The sequence below is a fragment of the Canis lupus genome, chromosome 13 (assembly GCF_048164855.1).
Source record: "Canis lupus baileyi chromosome 13, mCanLup2.hap1, whole genome shotgun sequence".
Taxonomy (NCBI): domain Eukaryota; kingdom Metazoa; phylum Chordata; class Mammalia; order Carnivora; family Canidae; genus Canis; species Canis lupus.
The window spans coordinates 13143076-13155927 of record NC_132850.1 but is presented as its reverse complement, the minus strand read 5'-3'; the positions used below and the strand labels follow the sequence as shown (position 1 = coordinate 13155927).

Here is a 12852-nt window from a genome sequence, read left to right as displayed (position 1 = left end):
ACCCAGGGATCCCCATTACTCCAATTTTAGAAGGTAAGAGATCAGCTCAAAGTCAAGCCAGATTTTGATCAAGAGGAGGGCCACAGGGGCAGCTGCCAATAGTGCTAATCTCTAAGATGTGTTCAACGTAACTGAAAGCATAAAAAGATGATGGGAAACATTCCATGTAACAGAACTCTCTATTCTCTAACTCTTTATGTTAAGATAAAGGATGATGTTCTGAGGGTGGAACCTGGTAAATGCAGAGCAAAAGATGAGAAAGCAAGTCCAGGACAGGTTTGTTGGGCTGATTTTCTCAAGTTCACCTTGCAGCTTAGCCGTCTCTTTATCCAAACATTCTGTGAGTTCAGGCTCAGAGAGCCTTCCTGTCCTTCCTTCACTTCAGTTACCTCACCAAACTTGCCTCTAACTTTCCAGTTACTTCCCTGAGCCTCATTTTCCTCAACTTAAAAAAGGGAATTTTGATATTTTAAGGCTATTATAAAGATTAGAGAAAACAAATGTAGAATATTTAGGCTATTATCTGGGCATTAAGTGGTAGTTGTCATTGTCACTCCTGTTTGTTATTTTTCTTTCTGGCATCATCATCTGATTATCTCGCAGTTGTCTATTTTCCTATCTATCTGTTCCACTAGACTGTGAGGAACTTAAGGGCATGGCCCACATGTGCCCACCTCTGCATCATCAGCACTTAGCACAGAGAAAACTCTCAAACATTTGTCAAAGGAATGAAAGAATAAATGGCTCCTTCTCTGACTGCTCAAATGTTTGCAGCCACCTGAATGGCACTTGAGGTTTATTCTGCAGAGGAGAGTGCAAAGGAGGCCCTTTGTGAAGCTGACCTTTAGGTTTTGGCCCCATTCAGGCACCTTTTCCTTCTTTTGCTCCTATTTCACAGGAAGAGAGATGGTATGAGACATCAAGGGAAAGAACATCAAATCCTAGAGAGCCTAGATGCAATTTGCACTTCCACAAATTGCCCGGAGGACCTTAAATTGCAACTAATTATCACCAGTAATTAGAGCTACTCTTCAGAGAGGCAGAAATAGTGTCCTGTAGAGAACACCCCATGTTCCTCAAAGAGAAATTCAGATGGGACAGATGTCACTCCCTTCTCATAATCCTTCCTTGATGAGGGTGCTCCATTTGGCTTCAGTGACGGACCCAGAGACTTACCGCCTGGACCAACAAGATATTAATGACAGGAATGACACAATGCATCTTGGAAGTGTTCTGAAATTTTAAAAGTGTTTTTAGCCAATACCATACTAGATTCTCAGACCAGTCCCATGATGGAAATAAGATTCATGCCTTTGTTGCACACCTACCATGTGCCACTTATTCTACTAAGCACAGAAAATACATTATTACACACCCTATAAAATAGCAGCCTTTGTAGAATTTGAAGACTCATGCAAGAAGCAGTAAGTAGTATTTCATTACAGTCCAATGTGATCAGTGCTATAATAAAAGTATAGGCAACTGTGTTTAAAAATATATATCCCCATGATACAGAAATGGTTATGGGACTAGGTAACTCAGAGGAGGTGGCATTTTATCATCACAGCAAATGCACGTAGTAATACTCTCGGTGTAAAAATAAGGAAACTGAAGCTCACAGAAGTTAAGGAAGTTGCTTGTGGCTATGTGGTAAATAGGGAAGTCAAAACCAAAACCTAAGTCCTTTCAATCTCTGGCTTGCTAAGGGAACACCTCTATCCAATATTGAATTTGCCTCTACAGTTTTCCTACAAACGTTTGTCTAGCATATGCTTGAATACCTTTAGTGACAAAATGTTTATCACCTCATAAGGCTTCCCATTTCGCTGTAGGGTAGAACTCATTTTTTAAAATGTCCCTTCTTAACAGAAATAGCAATGAGGAAGAATTACTGTGCTTAGAGAGGGAAAGGGAGGGCACGGGCATAACTGTTGATACAGAAAGTGTGACTTTCCAGAATAGTTTTGAGCTAGACAGGGAAGAAAAGCTGGGCAAAGTGAAAAGGATGGAATAGATCAAGAGTTGATGAGGATGTGGAACAACCGGAATTCTCCTATATTGCTGGTAGGAGTATGACCTGGTAGTACGGACAATATTTATAAAGTGGAACATAACTGTGGCAGGCTGAAGAATGTCAGACTCCTCAAGGATGTCCACATCCTAATCACGGGAACCTACAAATGTTACCCTGTACAGCAAAAAATACTTTACAGATGTGATTAAATTGGGATCTTGAGAGGGGGAGATTATTCTGTATTATCTGGGAGGACCTGATGTAATCACAACGATTCTTGTAAGAGAGAAGGCACTGTAAAGACAGAAGCAAAGAAAGATTTGAAGGAGGAAGGAGCTATGAGACGAAGGTGCAAGGAATGTAGCTTTAAAAGGTAGAAAAGACAAGGAGACAGATTTCTTGTTGGAGATTCCAGAAGGAGCCAGCCCTGTCATCACCTTAATTTTAACCCCATAAGACTCATTTTGGACTTCTTACTGACAGAATTGTAAGATAATAAATTTGTATTGCTTTAGGCCACTAAGTTTGTGGTAATTTGTTATAGCAACAACAGGAAACTAACACAATACATATACTTGATGGCTGACCAATTCTTTTATATCCCCAATAGAATACATGCATATATATGTGCAAAAAGACTTCTTCAATAATATTCTACAATACTATTTGTAATATACAAAAATAGGAAGTACCCAAGTGCCATCAACAATACAACAGATAGGGATCCCTGGGTGGCGCAGCGGTTTGGCGCCTGTCTTTGGCCCAGGGCGCGATCCTGGAGACCCGGGATCGAATCCCACGTCGGGCTCCCGGTGCATGGAGCCTGCTTCTCCCTCTGCCTGTGTCTCTGCCTCTCTCTCTCTCTCTCTGTGTGACTATCATAAATAAAAAACAAAAAAAAACAAAAAAAAAACAAAAAAAAAACCAATACAACAGATAAATAAATTGTGGGACTAAGTCAGGATAATGGTTATCCTTGGGGGAGCGGAACACAAAGAGGGCTTCTGAAGATGTGGTTTATGTATACAATGGAATATTACTCAGCTATTAGAAATGACAAATACCCACCATTTGCTTCAACGTGGATGGAACTGGAGGGTATTATGCTGAGTGAAGTAAGTCAGTCGGAGAAGGACAAACATTATATGTTCTCATTCATTTGGGGAATATAAATAATAGTGAAAGGGAAAATAAGGGAAGGGAGAAGAAATGTGTGGGAAATATCAGAAAGGGAGACAGAACGTAAAGACTGCTAACTCTGGGAAACGAACTAGGGGTGGTAGAAGGGGAGGAGGGCGGGGGGTGGGAGTGAATGGGTGACGGGCACTGGGTGTTATTCTGTATGTTAGTAAATTGAACACCAATAAAAAATAAATAAAAAAAAAAAAAGAGGGCTTCTGAGATTCTGGTAATGTTCTGTTTCTTAATTAGGATGCTGGTTACATAGGCATATTCAGACTGAAAATTCATCAAGCCGTATACTTATATGTGCACTTTTATGTTTGCATATTATATTTCAATAAAAAGTTTAAAAACAAACCAAAGTTGAACTTACTGAGGCTACTGGATGGACCCTCTGGGGGGCCACCATGAATGTCTCAAAGCCAAAGGGTATTTGCCTAGGGTCCAGTGTTTAAAAATGAGAATGATTTTGGTCCTAAGCAAAAATTTAACAAGGTCTGCTACCTTTAGGATTGCAGAAAAGTCTTAAAGTCTTTCATGCCTGTTGTTTAGGCACTTTCCTACTGTGGACCTCATGACTCAGTGGACATATTATTCCACCCGTTTGAAAAATACAGCATGTTGTATTTTTATGTTTGTTTCTGCAAGGACAAGATAGCTCTGCTGTTGTGGAGCAACCTTGGTCTGGGAGACAGCAGACATGGATTTGAATTCTGGCTCTGTCACTGACTTGCTGGAGTATCACAAATCACTTCATTCTAAGATCATCTGTACCAGTTACCTAACACATCTAGTTTTTGCATTTCTAAGAATCTCCACCACATCATTCTTTCCATAGGAATGAAACCTGAAGGTATTTAGTCCCTTTCCTCTGGTCCTCAAGCTGGGATGCCTGCCTTGCTTTCCACAGACTCTCCCGTTTATTAAAACAAAGGGATGTTTCTTTTCCTAGCTGCAGGGATGGGGTGGGTAGAGGTAGGGTACTTCTTTTACATCCTTGTTCTCTGGTGTGGAGGTATAACTTTATAAAAAGTCCCCTTTCCTTGAAGCTTTCTTCTTGCGATTGAAAATATTCACAGATAACCTTTCAAGTCCGCTCTGCTGGTAGTTTAATTTGTGGCTTTTCTCTAAGGAGTAATTATATTTTCTAATTCTTCCATACTTGTTTTTGAGTAGGCTGCTTGTAATTTAAAGTTTACTGTATACTATTAAAAAAAAGTTGCCTTAAAAAAAAAAAAAGATCATCTGTAAAATGAGTGGCTATGGGGTTAACTATAATCTGTAGGAATTAAACATAATATGTGAATACCCCCGGCTCCATGATTGGCACATACAGAAGATTAGCATACATGTTATAGCTGAATGAGGAGGAAGATTTCACTGGGGAATGCATATGGAGGGGAGAAGGGGAAGTTATGCCTGAGCCCTAGTTCTCTGAACAAGGAAGACACAAGGCTGCAGTAGAAAAAAAAAAATCCCAGAGACTGAGCTGGTTTAGACCAGGGCTGAAGCAGCCTGAGATATGAGAAGAATGGAAAAATGCCAGAAAAGTAACATCAATTATCATATATAAAGAGAAAAGTGTGGTATAGTCACACCAATAGGTCAGAAAGCAGAGATTCCAAGAGGCATGTAAGGAATGGAGCCCTGGGTAGGCTAAGGTGAGGGCTTCAGGACACAGGCTGTGAACAGATCTCCAGGGTGAGGAGTCCACTGGCTTAATAATGTGAAGGTAGTCAGAGACTTTAAAGGAGCACTGCTGGACTGAAGAGGCTGGGCTTTGAAGGATTTAAGCAGGAGGCTTGTTTAGCTAAACCCTTCCCTAGGTGAGGTTAGGGTTTGGGGCACACTGCCTCTCACCCATGGATGGCTTTCGGCATTTGCAGATTAAACAAAAGTTCAAAAATCTATTTTGATACCTGGCAATATGCTACTCAATGGTTTTCTGTTGTGTTCTATGACCTTTCTGCTGTGTGTCTGTTTTGCTATTGATTTTAATTACGGAATATAATTTCCGGCATGAGGACTCAGGCAGCTCCCTCCGGCGGGCCAAGCTCTTGCCAGGGCCTCCCAGAGGAAGGCAAATGGGAAAGCAGTATGGCTTAGAGCTATGTGCTATTCCTTACAAAGGACACAATGGGTTCTTTTCATATAAATGTCACTGCTGCGGTCTGATGCTTCTCTGCCATTCCACTAAGCGTGAAGGGGGAATATGATGTGGGAACAGAAATACTGCCCAGCTGCTGGGCTCATTTTAGTAAAAAACAAAGGAGCCTCCAAAACACAGCCTGAAACCACATATACAGTGTGCTTAAATTGTAAGGGAGGCAGCCAGTTTCCCAGTTTAGGTCTGAAAACAATACTAGCAGATAGAGTGTGTGTGTGCATGTATGCACGTGTACATGCATGCACACACACACACACACACACACACTTTACCTTCTTGAGGCAAAGTGCATGGTGCAAAAAAGTCATAGAGTGTGGATCTAGAGACTTGAGTTCTAGTCTCAGCTGGGCCATTACGTTCTATGGGATCATAAGCAAGTCACTCAATGCTTTAGGCCCCCAATCTCCTAACCTGCAAAATAAGATGATTTGATTCAATAATTGTCTCCTCTGTGCCAGGCATTGTGTGATGTGACTTAGTTTCATCATTAGAATGAGTCTGCCAGGAAACGTTATAATCTAAGTTCCTCAGGATAGGAAGTATCTCTTTCATTGCACTTAACCATTCCTTACTATAATTTATTTATATAATACCTGCCTCTCACCCTAGATCATGACACTTTCAGGACAAAAGTAGGTCTAATTTAACCTATGTTCCTAGTGTCAGGACCTGTCAGAGTAAGGCTCACACAAGAAGAACAGAGGGTTGTTCAAGATTAAAGCCCAACTGATTGCTAACTTCTCTAAAACACCATCTAGGAGCAGAAAGTTATGAAAAGTTCTCCCTGTAGCTTTGGCTTTTTTGATACCAGACCAGCAAGAGTGTTCATCTGTCTTTTACACATACACAGTCACACACATGCACACACACACATGCGCGCACACACACACACACACACACACTCAGTCTAGTGTGCCAGCAATAACAGTCCAGGATCTATCAGGCAAAATCAGAATTCACAGTGATAGGAAATGGGAGCAGTTTGAGGGGACCTTTTTCATAGACTCATAAAGCAGAAACTGAAATCGATATTAGCACTCAAGATGTATATGGAGTACCTTGGGATCAATGCTTACGGAAGGGCAGGGATGGAAGGAGGAGAGGATGGAGGGAAAACTGAGTCATGATGCAAGCCCAAGGGCAGTCTCAGCTATATACCATTGGGGAGCTATGGAGCTAGAATGGTCTTTGAGAGTTGTTCCAAATTGGGCCTCCATGAATCAGTTATTTGATGTGGAATCCCTAGGAAGAGGCATAACTGTGGCCTGTGTTATAGCTTACAGCTGAAGTCTGTCTGCTGAAAACACTCCTAGGAGGTGGGGCAATAAGTCTTCCTTGAAGGGGAATATGGTTGGTGCATCATAATAACCATCACAGATCTTAAGGTCACTAAGTTCGGACTGGCAATGAGTCAAGAGGCATAAAACTCTAACAAGACTGAACAGCTGGTAGAAAGGGATAAGAAAACATCTGCTAGGGTAGAAGTCACAACAGGCAGCTTAGGGTCCCAGACGTTCACAATGGGATTAGGGATCATAAGTCCAAGCTGACAATGGGCCAAATCCAGGGAATCAGGCAATGTTCACGGAGTAGGCAGGGCTCAACTGACACAGTAGGCATGATTTCAAAGTCAGCAGCTAGGAGACCTCCAGGAAGTAACAGCAAAGAATCAGGAAAGAAAGACTCTACTATTTATTGAGTTTCTTCTCTGTGCTAGGCATTTTATATGGTTATTCTCCTTTTATCCTAATAAATACAAGTTAGGATATGATATTCTCCATATTATTGATGAGGATGCTGAGGCTTAGAAGATTTCAGTAAATGTCTCAATTAGTAAGTGCTAGAGTTGACATTCAAGTCCAAATTGCTATTGACAGAGGAGGGAAAGCACTGGGGCCCAGGTGAGAGTTTCTTGTATGTATGAGCTTCTCAGTGCCCAGATGAAGGAAAACCCAGAAGCCCACAGGCTCTGTGAAACCCTAAATGAATCATTCATCTATGGGTCTTTTCTAATTTTTCAAATTAAGAATGAAACAATGACCTCTAAGATACTTTTCAGTTCGAAGTATCTATCAGAATGTGAACCTAACAATACTAGTATATGCTTCCAAAGAGACTTCTCTACCCAGTAGACCACGCTTTTATCTGCAGTTTCACTTTCCATGGTTTTAGTTACCTGCTGTTAATCACAGTCTGGAAGAAGATGATCCTCCTGATGCATGGTCAGAAGGTCAAAATCAGCTTAATGCTATGTCACAATAGCTACATCATTAAAATTACTTCATCACATAGGCATTTTATCATCTCACAACATTGCAAGAGGAAAGGTGAGTACAATACCGCATATCTCATTTTATCCTGCTTCACTTTACTGTACTTCAAGAATATTGCGGTATTGTGGTTGTCGTTTTTGTTTTTTCTTAACAAATTAAAGGTTTGGGGCAACCCTGTATCAAGCAAGTCTATTGGTGTCATTTTTCCAACAACATTTGCTCACTTTGTGTTTCTCTGTCACATTTTGGTAATTCTTGAAATATTTCAAATGTTTCATCATTATCATATTTGTTATGATGATCTGTGGTCTTTGATGTTATTATTGTGATTGTTTTGGGGTGCCATGGATTATGCTCACATAAGATAACAAACTTAACTGATAAATGTGTGTGTTCTGACAAATCCACTGGCCAGGAGTTCCTCTGTATCTCTCTTTCTTAAGGCCTCCCCATTCCCTAAGACATAACAATATTGAAATTAGGCCAATTAATAACCCTAAAATGGACTCTGAGTGTTTGAGTGAGAGGAAGAGTTGCATGTCTTTCATGTGAAATCAAAAGCTAAAAATGATTACATTTAGTGAGGAAAGTATATTGAAAGCCAAAACAGGCCAAAAGTTAGGCCTCTTGCACCAAACAGCCAAGTTGTGAATGTAAAGAAAGATTCTTGAAGGAAATTAAAAGTGCTACTCCAGTGAACATACATTTGAAAAGAAAATGAAATAGGCTTATTGCTATTATGGATATCTTATTGCTGATATGGATAAAGTTTTAGTGGTCTCGATAAAACAATTGGCCACAACATTCCCTCAATCCAAAGCCTAATCCAGAGCAAGGCCCTGATTCTCTTCAATTCTGTGAAGGCTGAGAAAGGTGAGGAAGCTGCAGAAGAAAAGTTGGAAGCTAGCAGACACTGGTCCATGAGGTTTAATATAAAAGTTCAAGATGAAGCATCAAGTGCTGACAGAAGCTGCAGCGTTATCCAGAAGACAAAGCTAAAAAAAATTAATGAAAGTGGCTACTGTAAACCACAGATTTTCCATGTAGACAAAACAGCCTTATCCTGGAAGAGGCCATCTAGCACTATCATAGATGGAGAGGAGAAGTCAATGCCTGGTAGCACAGCTTCAAATGACAGGCTGACTCTCTTGATAGAGGCTAATGCATCTGGTGACCTTAATTTGAAGCCAAAGCTCATTTTGAATTCTGACAATCATAAAGCCCTTAAAAAGTATGCTAAATCCACTCTTCCTATGCTCTATAAATGGAAAAACAAAGTCTGAATGGTAGCATAACTGTTTACAACATGGTTTACTGAGTATTTTAAGCTTACTGTTGAGACCTTCTGCCCAGAAAAAGATTTCTTTCAAAGCCCTACTGCTTATTGATAGTGTATCTGGTCCACCAAGGGTGCTGATGGAGACGTACAATGAGATTAATATTGTTTCCATGACTGCAAACAAAACATCCATTCTGCAGTCCATGGATCAAACAGAAATGTCAACTTTTAAGTCTTATTAATTAAGAAATCCATTTCATGAAACTATAGATGCCATAGGTAGTGATTCCTTTAATGGCTCTGGGAAAAGTAAATTGAAAATTTGAAAAGGATTCACCATTTTCGATGACATTAAGAGCATTCATGATTCCCGGGAAGAGGTCAAAATATGAACATTCGCAGGAGTTTGGAAGAAGTTTACTTCAGCTCTCATGAATGACTTTGAGGGGATCAAGACTTTAGTGAAATAAGTAACTGCAGATGTGGTGTAAAGAGCAAGAGAACTGGAACTAGAAGTGGAGTCTGAAGATGGGAATGAGCTACTGCAATCTCATGATAAAATCTGAACAGATGAATTGTTTTTTTTATGGATGAAAGTGGTTTCTTGTGATGGAATATACTTCTGGTGAAGATGCTGTGAAGATTGTTCAAATGACAGCAAAAGATTCAGAATAGCACATAAACCTTTGATAAAACAGTGGCAGGATTGAGATCAACTCCAATTTTCAAAGAAGTTCAACCGTGGGTAGGATGCTATCAAACCACTTTGCACACTACAGAGAAATAGTTCATGAAAGAGTCACTTGAAGCAGTAAACTTGATTGCTGTCTTATTTTAAGAAATTGCCACAACCACCCCAGCCTTCAGCAGCCACTACCCTGATCCAACAGCAGCCATCAACATGGAGGCAAGGTCCTCCACGAGCAAAAAGAGTATGATTTCCTGAAAGTTCAGATGATGGTTAGCATTTTTACCAATAAAGTATTTTTAAATTAAGGAATGTACATCGTTTTTCTTTAGACATAATGCTATTGCACATTTAACAGATGACAGCAGAGTGTAAATATAACTTTAATATGCACTGGGAAACCAAAAAATTCATTTGGCTTGCTTTATTGTGAATATTTGCTTTAGTATGGTAGTCTGAAATCAAATCTGTAATACCTCCAAGGTATGCCTATACAATATGATATTTTGAGAGAGAGTATGTGTGTGTGAGAGAGAGACCCCACATTCATATAACTTTTTAAACTTATTTAAATTCAATGAGTTAACATATAGTAGTATATCATTAATTTCAGATATAGAGTTCGGTAATTCATCAGTTGAATATAACACCTAGTGGTCATTACATCCAGTGCCCTCCTTAATGCCCATCATCCAGTTACCCCATCCTCGACCCACCTCCCCTCCAGCAACTCTCAATTTGTTTCCTAGAGTTAAGAGTCTCTTATGGTTTGTCTTCCTCTCTGATTTCATCTTATTTTTCTCTCCCTTCCCCTATGTTCCTGTTTTGTTTTTTAGATTCCACATATGAATGAAATAATATTGTATTTGTCATTCTCTGATTGACTTATTGTGCTCAGCATAATACACCCCAGTTCTATCCATGATTTCATTCTTTTTGAAGGCTGAGTAATAGTCCATTTTATATACATATACACACATATATATGATCATATTGTTATGATCGTTCTATTTTATTGTCATTGTTAATCTCTTACTGAGTCTATCTTAAATCATTAAAATTTATCATAGGTATGCATGTATAGGAAAAAAACATAATATTTATAGGGTTTGATACTATGATACTATCTGTGGTTTCAGGCATCCACTGGGGGCCTTGGAGTATTCACCCCATGGAAAAGAAGCAACTGCTATGTAGGATAATTATTAAAAGCATGAGCTTTGGAGTTATAGAGACCTGAGTTCAAATCCTGATTCCTGACAATGTGAAATTTACTAGTTATGTGCATGTCTGTTTGAGGTGTGAGATTTTAAAGACACCTTAAAAATGTATGAAAGAAACAGCCTAAAGGGTATTCTATTTTCAATTTAGGACTTATAAAACAGACTTCTTCTAGGCTACCCCTATAACAAAAACTTGGTTCCTGTGGGATATGAACAAGAATTAGGAATTCCCATATTTCACCACAAGAGAACTTAACAGTTAACCGAGAATCTGGCTGGGAGTTTGCTAATGACAGGTCCTCATGGCAGGGCAAACTACCTGGGACAGACCACATGAGGGTATGTTTTCTAGAGAAGATTTGAAAGCTCTGATCAATTAAGAGAGAAAGAAAGAGGGACCAAGAAGATCACCAACAGTAGGCATTATAAGCAGATACTATTATGGACTGAATGATTGTGTTCCCCTCAAAATTAAAATGCTGAAGCTCAAATTCCCAATGTGATAATATTTGGAAGTGGGGCATGAGGATAGAACCCTCGTGAATGGTATTAGTGCCCTTATAAGGGAAGACATGAGAGAGATGATCTCTGTCTCCAAAATATGAACACCAGCAAGAATAGTGGCTTCCTGAAAAATCAGGAAGCAGATTCTTACCAAAAACTTAATCAGCCAGCACCTTGATCCTGGGCATCTAGCCTCCAGGACTATAAGAAAAAAACGTTTGCTGTTTGAGCCAGCTAGTCTATTGTAATTGTTATAGCAGCCCAAGTTAACTATAACAGATGACCTCAGATGACTATAACAGATGACAGATGACCTGGTACACCTTGATGGTGTCCTGTCTGAGGAGCAACCCAGACCTCCCATTTCATAGCCAAGATCAAGGATGATTCAGAGAACACCTTATGGATTCAAAGTTCTAGTGTTCCTTTTGCCATAAGATCAATACACCAGATACTGGTTTTGAAGGGAGGAGGAAAGAAGGATAAGGAAGCAGAATCTGAAAGATCAGATAATTTTACTAAAGAGCAATGTATACATAAAGGGATGGTTTGGTTATGGCATAGGATTAAGTTGCTGGTATGGAATAATTCAGTGTTACTTTTTGTTTGTTTGTTTTTGCTTTTAATTTCAAGCTTTCTAGCACACTGAAATCTTGAGGAAGACCAGAGATGTTTTACAGAAAGGAAGCTATTACATCTTGTCTATGAGCAGCAAATAAAATTTCTGAACCCACTACAATAAAATAAAATATTAACATCTGACTTGTGCTTTTATATTTTTAATTTTAGAATTTGTACATCTTGTTCACTGTTGCATCTCTAATGCCAGTACAGTTATTGACACATAATAGGATCTTAGCATGTATTTGTTGAATCAATTTAATGAATAAATGAAAGAATACATTTCAAAAGTAAGCTTCATAACCCCCTCCCCATGAAGTAAGTATTATTATAGCACCCGTCATACAAATAAAAAAAATCTAGGCTCAAAAATATTAGCTGAGTTGTTAAAAGTTTCCATTAAAACAAGAATTCACAAGGCACATGTATACACCTTGTACATTATTGTATTGGAGCTTGAACCTGAGTCTTCTGACTCTAAGTCTGTTTCCATTAAAACAAGTTTCTGGGGCACCTGGGTGAGCGTCTGCTTTCAGTTCAGGTCGTGATCCCAGGGTCCTGGGATCAAGTCCCACATCAGTTTCCCTGCATGGAGCCTGCTTCTCCCTCTGCCTGTGTCTCTGCCTTTCTCTCTGTGTGTCTCTCATGAAAAAATAAGGAAAATCTTTTAAAAAAGAAAATAAATAAAACAAGCTTCTATCTCTTATTCTTACTTCTCTCCCATGTCAGCCATAAACCTACCACTGAGATGCAAAATGACATGAAAATATTTTTGTAAGATCGATTCTAGGCCTGGGGTCCTGCCCTCTGACTCATGATTCAGATTCCTATCCTGTCATGATCATCTGTAGTTAGCAGTTCTGAGATATTCATGTCTGATTCTACATGGCTTAGTTTAAGA

The 12852-nt window shown here is 39.4% G+C and overlaps 1 protein-coding gene and 1 long non-coding RNA gene across 13 annotated transcripts in view; one reads left to right on the top strand and one right to left on the bottom strand.

Moving 5' to 3' along the window:
- LOC140602551 (BEN domain-containing protein 5) overlaps nucleotides 1–12852 on the bottom strand; it is a 1370322-nt gene that overhangs the window by 514266 nt on the left and 843204 nt on the right. The window lies entirely within an intron of this gene.
- LOC140602135 (uncharacterized) lies at nucleotides 217–12087 on the top strand. 2 transcript variants are annotated; one of them, XR_012005127.1, is made up of 3 exons: nucleotides 217–276; nucleotides 7536–7690; nucleotides 11964–12087. It is a non-coding gene; the product is annotated as an uncharacterized lncRNA (long non-coding RNA). The 2 variants fall into 2 exon arrangements; XR_012005126.1 differs by having other exon boundaries at nucleotides 246–340.